The 12,570-nt window shown below is 42.1% G+C and overlaps 1 long non-coding RNA gene across 1 annotated transcript; it reads left to right on the forward strand.

Moving 5' to 3' along the window:
• The first annotated feature begins 878 nt into the window (after window positions 1–878).
• Window positions 879–6,533, forward strand: LOC123443855. The gene is made up of 2 exons (XR_006630840.1): window positions 879–5,981; window positions 6,078–6,533. It is a non-coding gene; the product is annotated as an uncharacterized LOC123443855 (long non-coding RNA).
• The last annotated feature ends 6,037 nt before the right edge of the window (window positions 6,534–12,570 follow it).

A 12,570-nucleotide genomic window follows, 5' to 3' on the forward strand; every position in this document is an offset into this window, starting at 1 on the left:
TCTACTGTGTCTCAGAATATTGAAATTCCCCGATTATATAGGGACCGTTTACGCTGCTACAAAAGAAGACCATCTCAACAAGGAATTCCTCCTTGAACTCCTCGTGAGGAGAACCATAAGCAACTAGGAGATTCCAGTCAATTTTTTTTGTTAATATCATGAACATAAATCAACAGGATGTATTTTCCTTTTTTAGCTATCTTTCTTAAGACCACATAGGATCCCACCAGACCTGTCATTAGAAGGAGTCCACTCCCATTTGAAAAGGTCAAAGGGATCAATCGTAGTCATGGTAGATGTATGCGTCTAACGTTGGATGTCCTTCTTTCATAAATATAAGTTGAGTAAATGTATGCGACTAGCGTTGGATGTTATTTTTCTATAAATATGTCCGCGGATTGATCCTTTGTTTGCAGACGGATGCAGAAGAAAAATTTACAGGTTGATAGTTGAAGATGCCTGTTCTCGAGCCAATATCAACAACCATATTCTTCCGGCGATGTGCTTTCAGTGAAAGAAGACGTTGATGAGACGTTTCCATCGACAACGAAGGCGTTAGTTGCGACTTCGTTAATCTCAAGATGATGTGCGTGCTTAGTATCTCATAGATGCTCATAGGATAGGGTGTGCGTGCGTGCGTTTATAGGAATGATTGTACGTTCGTGTATGTGAGCGACTTTGATTGTACTCTGTTTAAAAGAAGGAACTATTGAAAAATTAAAAATTAAAATAACGAGCACATTTTTGATTTCTTAAACACGGCAGCTGATTTGGCGGATCACGTTTAGGACCAGGACAACGAACCACCCCCACCGCACCCGCCTGTTCCACGTTCTCATCCACGAGCTGGTCGTGGCTCGCGCTCGCGGACACGGGCAGCCACACACGGCACCGAGCAGCCCCCAGAAAGTTCCCGGCTCCGTCGGTCCCAACCCTCGCTGCCGACCTGCCACTGCCAGCCGCCCACCCGAACCAAACCAAACCAAGTCCGGATCCAGCCCGATCCACTCGATTTTGATTTGATTTCCGCCGCCCACCCGTCCCCGCAAAACCACCGCCAGCGCGGCGAAGAAGCCTTGTCCGGTAAGGAATCGGTTGGCGGGCGCCAGGCCGGCCACCGCCTCTGCTCCCGGCTATAAAAGGCACCCAGGTGCGCCCTCTCCACCCCGCGCGCTGGCCTCCTCCCTCTCTGTTGGAGCTCTCGTTCGGGCCGGCCGCGCCGCCGGTGTCGATCGCCTGAGTCGCCTCCTCGCGTCTCCGCGGCTGTTCCCTTCCCCTTATCCATCAAATCTCGATTCGTTTCGAATCGCGTTTGATTTATCTCCTCGCCGGCTTTGTTTCCTGTGCGCTCGCAGGGGATCCGGCCCGCCTCCGCGCGACCTCGGGGAGCGATCCATCGATCGATCGGGGGATTCCGTCGATTTTGCTCTGATTTCTGTGTGATGAGAGGGCCGAAGCAAGGTCAGTTTCCCGTGCTCGATCGGTCAGATCGGTTCCTTGGTTCCGTCACCTGCCTGCCTTCCTCGGCGATTTCAGATTTGGATCCAATTGGACGGCTCTCGCCCGTGCGGCCTGCCCCCGATCCAGCCCTCTCGTCACGGGTTCCGTCGTCATCGGTTAATAATACGAGGTGGATTCGACGCCCTCGTGGATTCTAAATTTTACCGGCTGATCCCGCTTTTGGTATGTGTTTGTGCTCTCATCCTAGATGCAGCAGAAAGCAGAGGCAAGGGACGCTCGGTAGTTCGCAAGAGATGATAGATAAAAAGGGTGGAGGTTTGGTTTCTGTTATGGTTATTTTGATTCATTGGTCACGGTTCAGCGGTTACTCTGATTGATATGGACAGATGATCAAGCTTTGGATCTCACCAGTCTGCAATTGGATGATAATAATAATTCAACCCCTCCCGATTTATTTCTTTGGTTTGCACAGCACAGTTAATCTACAACTCATCTGATTTAGATTCGTTCCTTGATGGTTCTCCAGAAAATGGGATGACACGGCTTAGCGGGACCACCTATCTTCGGCTGATTTGTGTTTGGATGAACATTACTACTATCTCTATTTAATCCCTTCCTCTCCACCGTTTAATTTTAGCCTCCAACAATTCTGATTTCGATTTGGTCTTCATTGTCCAGAAATTGGGATTACTCGGCTGAGTGCGAGCTGACTTATTATCTTCTTGTGTTTGGATGATCAACTCTCTCTCTCTCTCTCTCTCTCTCTCTCTTCAATTTGTTCGCCTCCACAGTTCAATTATTCTCTCAACAATTCTGATTTGGAATGGTTGCTGGTTGTCCAGAAACTGGAATTACACGGGCCTAGCGGGTGCTCCTATGTTGCCTCAGCATGACGCTGCTTCTTTCCTGGCTTGAACTTTCTGGACCTTTCTTACTCAATATTAATTAGAACTCAGCAGACATTAGTTTTCCCTGTCTTGGTCATTCTCAGCTCTTGCAGATAGTGTCTTGCAAAGGATATTTAATTGGAACCGGTGTTGTCTACCTGACCTTCCCAGTCGAGACAGGCTTACTTATTCTCTGCCTCCTCGTCGTTTTATCCTAGTTTTCCCTAACTGAAGCATTTATGGAAACGTATCTTGCTTGTTGCAGGTCGTAGTTTACAAACTCAAGGCCACCAACCTGATGCTGACTTTGCAGTTCTTCTAAAACCACTATCTACTCAATTCCTTAACTGAGATAATGTTAATAAGATCTCTTACTAGGCAGTATTTTAAATTCAGATTTAGCTGCGAAAGGTGCAAGAATGAAGCTTCAAACTAGTGGCATATCCTACAACCGGAAAAATAATCATCTTCTACCCTCCTATTTTTATTTCATTCAGCTACATTTTCTTGTCTTTGATTTATGCTTATGCCCTCCATGTCGTTGCAGATCTGTTTTGCCTAAGACAATGCTTGTAGCGAGTCAAAAATCTTCTGGTTTGCTATCTATCTCTTTGTTGTTTGATTGGTTATATCTGTACTCTTGATCCCTGTGTTGGTCTTCCTATACGTGTGTGGGTTGCACTGCAGGATATATTTAGGAAGTCTGCCTACATATGCAAACCTTTGCTGTGTGCGTGTCGCGGTGTCAGGTCAGTGACTGTTGGTTCATTTGTGTTCCCATGCTGGATGGGATCTGATGTGGAGATCACTATGATGGTGTTTGTTGAAAGGGATTTTAGGTAGGTCAGATTACATGCCTATTGCCCGTGTGGTCTTCTAGTTCTCATCACGAGTTCCATCATAATCAATATGAGGTGGATTAGAGGTATTGGTGGATTCTTATTGTAGCAGTTGATCTCGCTTTTGGTCTGTGTTTGTGCTCCTTCAGATGCAGCAGAAGCAGGAAGTGGTTCCGCATAGATGAACCGAAAGGATGGAGGCTTGGTTTCTGATATGGTCAGAGGTCTCCAGGGATGATGTTTGGTGTTGGACTGAAGTTTTGGATCGCACATCAACCTGGAACTTGAGATCCGTGTTCAGATGATCCCTCTGAATTTCACTTCATTTGATTTGGATTCGTTCAGTTTTAGCCTCCAACTTCAATTTGGATTCATTGCTCATTGTCACGAATTGGGATTACCCGCTTAGTGGGAGCGGCGTACTATCTTCTTGCTGACCGACCTGTGTTTGGATGATCAAAATTCTGTTCAATTTGTTCTTCTCCACGGTTCAATTATTCTCCCAACAATTCTGATTTGGAATGTTTGCTGGTTATCCAGAATCTGGAATTACATGGGCCTAGCGGGTGCTCTTATTTTGGCTCAGCATGGCGGTTCTTTTTCTGTGGCTAAACTTTTTGGACCTTCCTTATTCAATACAGTATTAATTAGAACTCAGCAGACATTAGTTTTCCCTGCCTTAGTCATTTTCGCTCTTGCAGATAGTGTCTTGCAAGGGATATAGTTGGAAGCCATGTGTCTACCTGACCTTCACAGTGGAGACAGACTTACTCAGCCTTTACCTCCTCATTCGTTTGTACCTACTTTCCTAATCCTAGTTTTCTCATGACTGAAACATTTATAGAAACGTATCTTACTCGTTGCAGGTCGTAGTTTACGAACTCAAGTCCACCAACCTGATATTGAGTTTGCAGTTCTTCTAAATCTACTATCTTCTCAATTCCTCGACTTAGATAATAATAATAAGATATCTTACTAGGTAATATCTTAAATTCAGATTTAACTGTAAAGGTGCAATAATGAAGCTTCAAAACTAGTGTCACATCCTACAACCGGAAAAAACTTAATCTCTTATCCTCTTATTTTTATTTCATTGAGCTACATGTCTTCTCCGCCTTAGTCGGTAATTCTCAGCTCTTGTAGATACTGACTTTAAAATGATATAACAGCAGTTTGGAACCGGTGTTGTTGTCCTCCGTCAACCATATCTGAACTTCCTAGCTGAGACAGGCTTACTTGTTCCCCATCCATCTTTGATCCATGCTTTAGCTATTTATATATAAAAGTAGCATTTTCCCCTAACTGAAAATTTATAGAAAGGCCTCTTGCTCGTTGCAGGTTGTAGTTGATGAACTCAAGTCCAACCTGATGATGAATTTGCTTGCAGATCTTCTAAATCTATGAGTATTGTCTCAATTCATCATAACTTTCATGACCTACATATTATCTTACTAGGTAATATTTTATAATACAGATCCATATGCAACGGTGCACGAATCTAATGACAATCCTGGCACATCCTACAACCGAAATAGACTCTTGAACTTTCTGGACCTTTCTTATTTCAATATTAATTAGACTCAGCAGACATTAGTTTTCCCTGTCTTAGTTATTCTCAGCTCTTGCAGATAGTGTCTTGCAAAGGATATATAAGTGGAACCTGTGTTGTCTACCTGACCTTCCCAGTCGAGACAGGCTTATTTATCCTCTACCTCCTCATTGTTTCATCCAGTTTTCCCCTAGCTGAAACATTTATAGAAAGGTTATCTTGCTCGTTGCAGGTTGTAGTTTACGAACTCAAGGCCACAAACCTGATGCTGAGTTTGCAGTTCTTCTAAAACCACTATCTACTCAATTCCTTAACTGAGATAATGTTAATAAGATCTCTTACCAGGCAATATTTTAAATTCAGATTTAGCTGCAGAAGGTGCAAGAATGAAGCTTCAAACTAGTGGCATATCCTACAACATGAGTACCATTATCCCTCGGTACAAGGTGCATTCTCGTTGGTTCTCGTTGTTACAGCTGATCTCTGCTTGTGGGGTATGTGTTTGTTCTCCTTCAGATGCCGGAGTGTGATGGTTGCTGAGTGATGAATCAGAGGGTGGAGGTTTGTTTTACTGTTCATGGTTATTTGGATTGGTTATGGCTCAATGCCTTGCATGATATAAGATAGCATCTTGTGTGCTGAAGTTTTTGTTTTGGATTGAAGTCGGATTGGATCATTAACCATGGAATGGAGATCAGAGAATTTGCGAACTGAGTTTGGATAATTGATCCTCAATTTAGTTTCTTTGTTTGCACAGTCGAATTTAGCTTACAACATCTCTCATATGGAACTGTTGGTTCTCCAGCTATTGGACTTATGGGGCTTTCTGGAAGGTGCCTTGCTTTGACTGTTGGTTTACATGGGGTTTCTTCTCTTGACTTCATCTTTCCTGATTTGCTTTGAACATTGCACTTCCTAGACATTGTTTTCTCTGGCCTTGGTAACTACATGTCCTTCCAGATATTTACATCGATGAGAGATAATATAGTTTGCTATCTGGAACTGGTGTTTCCCTAACTGATAGCAGATATTTACATGGATGAGAGATAATATAGTTTGCTATCTGGAACTGGTGTTTCCCTAACTGATATCTCCCAGCCAAGTAGGCTTATCCTATCCCCTCACTGTTTGATGCATCATTTAGCTGTTCATAGGCAGCTTCGTTTCCCCAAAGCAGAAGTTCAAACGGAGGTTTCTTGGTCATTGCAGGTCCTAACTGACGATTTAGGTCCAACCTGATGATGAGTATGTTAGAAGATATTCTAAACCCTGCACCTTTCCAATTCGTCGTAATTTTTGAACATATAATTTATCTCATGGAGACAAAATTTGAACATTCAGATTGGATTGGTGGATGTAGAAGGTTCGAAGGTTGCTACAGGGCATCAATCTAGACGGGCCATCCTACAACCGAAAAAACCCAGTGCTCTCTATTTGATCTCTTGAAGAAGCTTCTGTTGTCTTAGATGCTTTGTGCTTGTAGCATTGATTGTGTTTTTTTGCTTCCGCCTTCTTGTGGTTGCAGATTGTTTAGCCCAAGCTATGCTGGTAGCCATCAAAATATGTCGTATTTTTGGTTTCTGATCCTCTCCTGACTTCTATAGTTGGGTAATGTTGATGGCTTGATACGCAGAAAGAGGTTAGGGATTATTGCTATATATACAAAAAATATGGAGAGTTGAAGCTTCTCGACTCGAAGCTTGAACAAACAGTTTGCCATGGACACTACTACTCGTCATGTCTTTGATTAGTGTCATTTCCACTGAATATGACTCCGATGATCCCGACTTATTGGTATGGAATTGATTTTCAGAAGTGATGTTCTTACCATTGGTCGTTCTCCAGTGGGATCTGGACTACGAATCTTCAATGCATCTTCTCGTTTTGCTGGGAGCTTCCTATTTTAATTTGACAACTTGTAAAATAGTTGGGCTAAGTTTGATGGTTTTACTGCTGATTGTATACTTTCAAGTAGCTTGTACATATGTCAGTTTGTTTCGTTCTGCATTCGTCATGGATTTGAAGACACAAAGCCTCCACACATCTTACGGTCCTCTAATGGTTAATTTGATCTGGATTATGGAATCTTCAATTACATATTATTGGTTTTCCCGGAGCTTCCTAGTTTTAATTTAGTTAACTAGCAAAAATACTAATTTGATGATTCCTGCCAATTGCACACTCTTAAATCAAGCTTATAATATACTAGATTTTTAAGACACACAAGTATCTGTTGACACATCTTATGGCTGAAGGACTCTATTACGGGCTAAAAGTGTGAAAGCTTTCTCTGTGCCTACTGATGAAGATATTCAAGATTAAAGATTTGAATCACCTTGCCACATTAGAGAAATTAGTAGGTTCTAGAATTTATAGCTTTCCTTGTTTGTGCCCCTATGTTTCTGTCTTACGATCTTGTGCAAATGTTGTGAATATTTATTGCCTTGGTCAATTCGTTTGTCGGGACAATGCTGCCTTTGGTTGACGGTGTGGCTTGTATGCTTAGCTGAATAATTGGTTGTAGTGTTTGCTGGTTTATGCGTTTAGTAGTTTCGTAGTTTAACACTGCCTTTGCCGGTCCCAAGCCCGGATGAGAAAATGTGGAGGGAACTGCATCGTTTCCACTAGAACTTGCATGATCTCTAAATATTTTAATTTGAGTGGACAGGGAATGAAGTGTGTAGATGTTACAGAGTTACTGTCCTTAATGTCCTATAACAAGCACTGACTTGTAGCATGCTGCGGTAAGCATATGATTCAAGCTTTGAAATGCAATCCTTGCTATGACGGGGTCAATAAAAAATCTAGGCAACTTTAATTGTAGTTAGAACTTTCTTGACCTCCGAGAACTTACTTGATTGCTTGATGTAGTTGCACAAGATGTTTTTGTTAGAGTTTAATTAACATGTGTTAATTATGGGGTAATCTCCCCTTGTAACTGCCATCTCTCCTAAATAGGTGCCTCTTCATTGCATCTCTTCTTGTATATATATCCATATTCATCTAATGAAGAAGGAAGAGGATTCATTCTAACACGTTATCAACATGTAGTCTTTATCCTGAGATAGACAGGAATGGGCGAGACGGTGGTTCCGCACAACGCCGGGGAGAGAAGATCTTTCGCGCCGTGCCCGCGCCCAGCCGTGCGCCCGCGTCGACGCCCGTCCGCCAGGCCGTGGCTGCGCTCGCCCGTGCCCGGCCGTGCTCATCCGCGCCCGCTCGCGCCAAGCCGTGGCCGGACACGCCCGCTCGTGCCCGCGTCTGGCCATGGCGGCGCTCGCACTTGCCCGCCGACGCTGTGGTCGGCAGCGCCAGAATCTGGCCACCGCGCTGCAGAATGCGGCCGCCGCGCCCGCCCGTGCCCAGCGCCCGTCCGCCAGGCCGCTTGCGCTGCGCCATGAGGCTCGTCCCGTGGCAGCGGCGGCGCACGGCCCCAGCCTCGACGGCTTCCCAACACGGCCTCCCGCAAAACAGCCGCTGGCATGGCCGCAGCGGTGACAACCTTCGGCCTCCAACTCGAGGTACGAAAGCGCTTCCTCCGGATCGGGGTGAATGCGGCTCCAACCTAGGGCCAGCGCGCAGCGGCGCACGATGCGACTGTCTCCCGGCGGCGACCGTTATCACGGATGGACCAAGCCTAACTACGGGAGAGAAAAAGGAAGAGAACCTTATCTCTTCGGCTGTTTTCGCATCAGCCCTTGTGGTTTTTCATAATCACGAATGAGTTTCTGCAATTTTTCCCACAATCACGATTGAGTTTCAAATTCAAGAATTATGTGGCTGCTAATGCTTAACATGTTGATTTGTGATTGAGAATTTTATTCTTTCGCAAAACAATCTCATTGCGATCGAGATTAATTTTCTCTCGCAAAATATTAATTCACCTCGCTGAATTATCTTGCAACTTGCTACAAGATCATCTCATTTAATTTGAGGTCTATACAATTCAAGTATTTCACTTGAGCATCAAGTTTGCAACATCATTACTATTCTTTGCAATAGTAGTATATATGTGTTGAGTACTGAGATGTATTCCAGATCTCAAGTTGACGTAATATATGTCCACGTTTATCACGTGTCGAGATTAATTATGTCCATTTGCAATTGAAATTTTAATCTCTTGCAAAGATAATATGAGTACCTATGCAGTACTATTATTTCGTTGAATACGAGATATTCTGGAATATTTCTATGATGTATCTAATTTCATGTTAAACACATGTTGAGATTAATACGTCTTTTTGCAATTGAGATTTTCAATTTCTTGCAAATAGAATCAATTCATCTTCATTGAGCCTTTGGCTTGATACAAGCAAGAATTGATGTGCAAAATCCCAAGTGTTGTTTTTCAAATTGATGTTTTTGGGACCATAAGGTAGTGTGTAGATCTACTGCTTTGCAGATTATCACCAGTACTGATAAATCCTACATTTTGTCGTTTTGATATTATGTTTGCTTTACAAAGTGCTCTCTCACACATTTTACTAATTCATGACATAAGGCATTACGAGTAACTATCTACTGATTTCATCAGATTATACTCTCACTGCTGCGAGATCTACTCCATTTTGGAGATTATCTTCAAGGTGTCATATTTAGCAATTTGAGATTCACACTAATGGTTTCAAGATAATTTCTTGGAATACCCATTGATTTTGTTAAGTTCATTACAACATCAACCATGATGGTCTTTAATTTACTAACCGTAAATTGATTATCCCTGGTTTACCCATAGCGGTAAAATATAGCTATAGAATTTGAGGCACTCGCCCTCAATGGCCACCATTGCCCTATCTGGGCCATAGACATCATGATCGCTCTTGTCTCTCGTAGGATAAAGTGTGCAATCCAGGCCTCTGGTAAGGATCACACCGCTAACAGAAAAATGGTGTCTTATATATCATAAGGCATTAGATTCAGATTTTAGCATCTGGGTATTATGTATTAGCAGTTCCTGGGATACAATGAACTCAAGGGAAAAGGGTTGAAGCTCACTTCAACCTTCAACCTGACATCACTAATGATGACGGGACCCTATGGGCATGGAGAACGTGTGGTTGATTATGCCTCAACTGACATGTTTGGAGACTATGAGTAGTCTCTCAATCTCTTGAGTGCTCAATATTTATTTATGTCCATTTATGATGTTGTATCAACAACATAAGTATTGTTGTCATCATATATTGTATATCACAATATATTGTATCAACACTTTGGTACAATACATTTATATGTATTATATATATCTGACTGTGATTTTCATATTGAGAATCTGCATGTCTATATACAGATTTCTACGGGCGTTAATCCAATGAAAAATGATATGTGCCTTGTGGACATATGCACCACAAACTCTATACTCAGGGAAGTCCAATGTTTTTCACCCTCGTTGAGAGAAAGGAGATACTTTAAAATCGCCAGACGCGATAAGGTATTTGTTGGCTCAACTCAAATCATATTTACTATCCCTGTGGGTACTCGAGTAATGTCAGGATGCTTTATTCCTTCCCGGTTTAACTCGTACCCTACTAAACTATAGAGATATGCGTCAAAACAGTTTTCATAGAGAAACTTATGATGACAATAAAGAGAAATGACTTCTCTTTACCATATGCAACGGATATGGCAAGCACATTCTCTATGTATCATCTGGATTGTACTACACATACTACACAGCCCGTAGCACATGTTGCGTCCAAGACAGTTCCCCAAAATGTCTTGTACATGACAAACTTGGCATACTCGCCTTGGTCATCGAGATATTGGGTTGAAACCAGAACTATCGGCAATTTCAATAGTTTATGATTATTATGATGCTAAATTCTAACAATATTGGATTTTATGTGTACTACAAGTGACACAGGGAAGCTAATTTTAAGGCTCACGCACCTTAAAATCTACGCTGAACCACCCAGACTCCTTGAACGCATCAAGTCGAGGTGAGTGGCTCTTCCCATCCATTGACTAGACCATTCAGGTATTCCATGGTTTTAAAAGACATATCTAATACGATTGTCTCAAGTGTGATTTATCCACATGAAACCATTGGCTCATTATCCTGACATCGATTTCAAGCAAATCGAATGGATAACATTGCAGAATTCTCCTTGAGTGCCTTCTCTATGATCCTTGGATTGAAGGTTAGCAATTTGTCCTATTTGTCTAGACTCAAAATGGTTTGGTAGAATCTTATCCAAAGAATTAAGCTCATTGCATGATCTTTACTTTGGAATTGCAACTTACCAACTTTACGTTGGAGTCATGCAGTTTTACACGCTCATGAGAGAACTGCATAATATTATTCCCCTCTATCTTTGATACGTGGAAATCTACCAAGTATTTCCCATCTGCGATAATTCGGTTGCATACCGATATCACCACCCGGCATACATCATTGGCCCCTCAACATATAGTTGGGATCTATGTGAGGAATAACTGTATTACCGTCAATACCTCAAACCCCTCACATGGGGAGTTATTCAAGGCCAGTATGCTGATTCAATGAGGAATATTTCCAGGCATTAGGGGGAGAATTCAAGTACCATAAAGAATGCCAGGAAATTAGTGGAATGTTCAACACATTTCTGCCTGAAATTCACGTATTCAAAGATCTGAACCATGCGTTCAGAAGATTTGTAGCTTATTGAAAATAACCTGCCAGATTCATTTACTCGATATAAAGGTGTCACACAATCCTACGATCCTTTCAAAAGTACGTCTGAAAGAGTGGAGGTACCAACAAAAACCACTCCACTCCCCATTCGATGCAACATGGGGAGATGTATGGAAAAAGTACATTAGGATTAAGCTTCTTGCAAGCAAGGATATCAAGGCCTATGAATCAGTAAATGCAAGTCAACTTCACATTGACAGACACCTAATGGGTGGTATACCCAGTGGATGGGAAACCTCCACTAACCCAGGTCATAGTGCACATAATGACTTGGACATCGGAATACCCGACTCAATCGCATTGGGAAATCGCGAGCAGTCACCATGGGTAACGATATTTCCATCAACTATATATTGATATATAGATTCTGAAGAAACATATAATCGAAAGTCTACAATTGTCGACATACATTTCTCAACTAGATTGCAAAACCTTGCAAATGATTCAGATCCAAAGACCATGGCCATGGCAAAGTGTGAAGAACACTCGGACTGAACTCAAGCAAAGGGTATAATCTAGGTAGAAATGATCTTGCTCAGTAGTGAGAAGGTATTCATAAGAAATACCTACACCAGTTTTCTTCTGGAAACAGAATTGAGAACAATGAGGTGGTGAAACATAGAGCAAGTATTGTAGCACAAGGGTTCACGCAGATACCCAACTATTCTCCAGAGGTGGAATATCTTTCCGATAATTTATATCATTGGCAGTACATAATCATCTATCTTTGCAGTTGATAGATGTAGTGATCACATATCCATGTGGTTCACTAGATTCAGACATATATGATTGATTGCCGATGAAATCTCACTTCTGAATTGAAATGCAAAATGCAACATACATAGTGTAAAAATCAGTAAGTCACCATACGACTTATTGTTGTCGGTACATATGGTACAACCGACGTAGTGAGTTCCTTATGCATAAGGATTACTCCTACAATGATGATTATCCATGTTTGTATGTGTGCAATGACGACACATGTAATCATCTAAATGACGGAGTTTAAAATGAAGGATTCGGGAAAACCAAAATACCGCTCGTTGCTACAACTTGAGCACCTTCATTTATACACTATGGTATACTATGTTGTCTATATCCATAATATATTAGGGAAATTCATTATGGACAAATATTATCCATCCATAGCTCTCATGGTAG

Source organism: Hordeum vulgare, chromosome 1H (assembly GCF_904849725.1).
Source record: "Hordeum vulgare subsp. vulgare chromosome 1H, MorexV3_pseudomolecules_assembly, whole genome shotgun sequence".
Taxonomy (NCBI): domain Eukaryota; kingdom Viridiplantae; phylum Streptophyta; class Magnoliopsida; order Poales; family Poaceae; genus Hordeum; species Hordeum vulgare.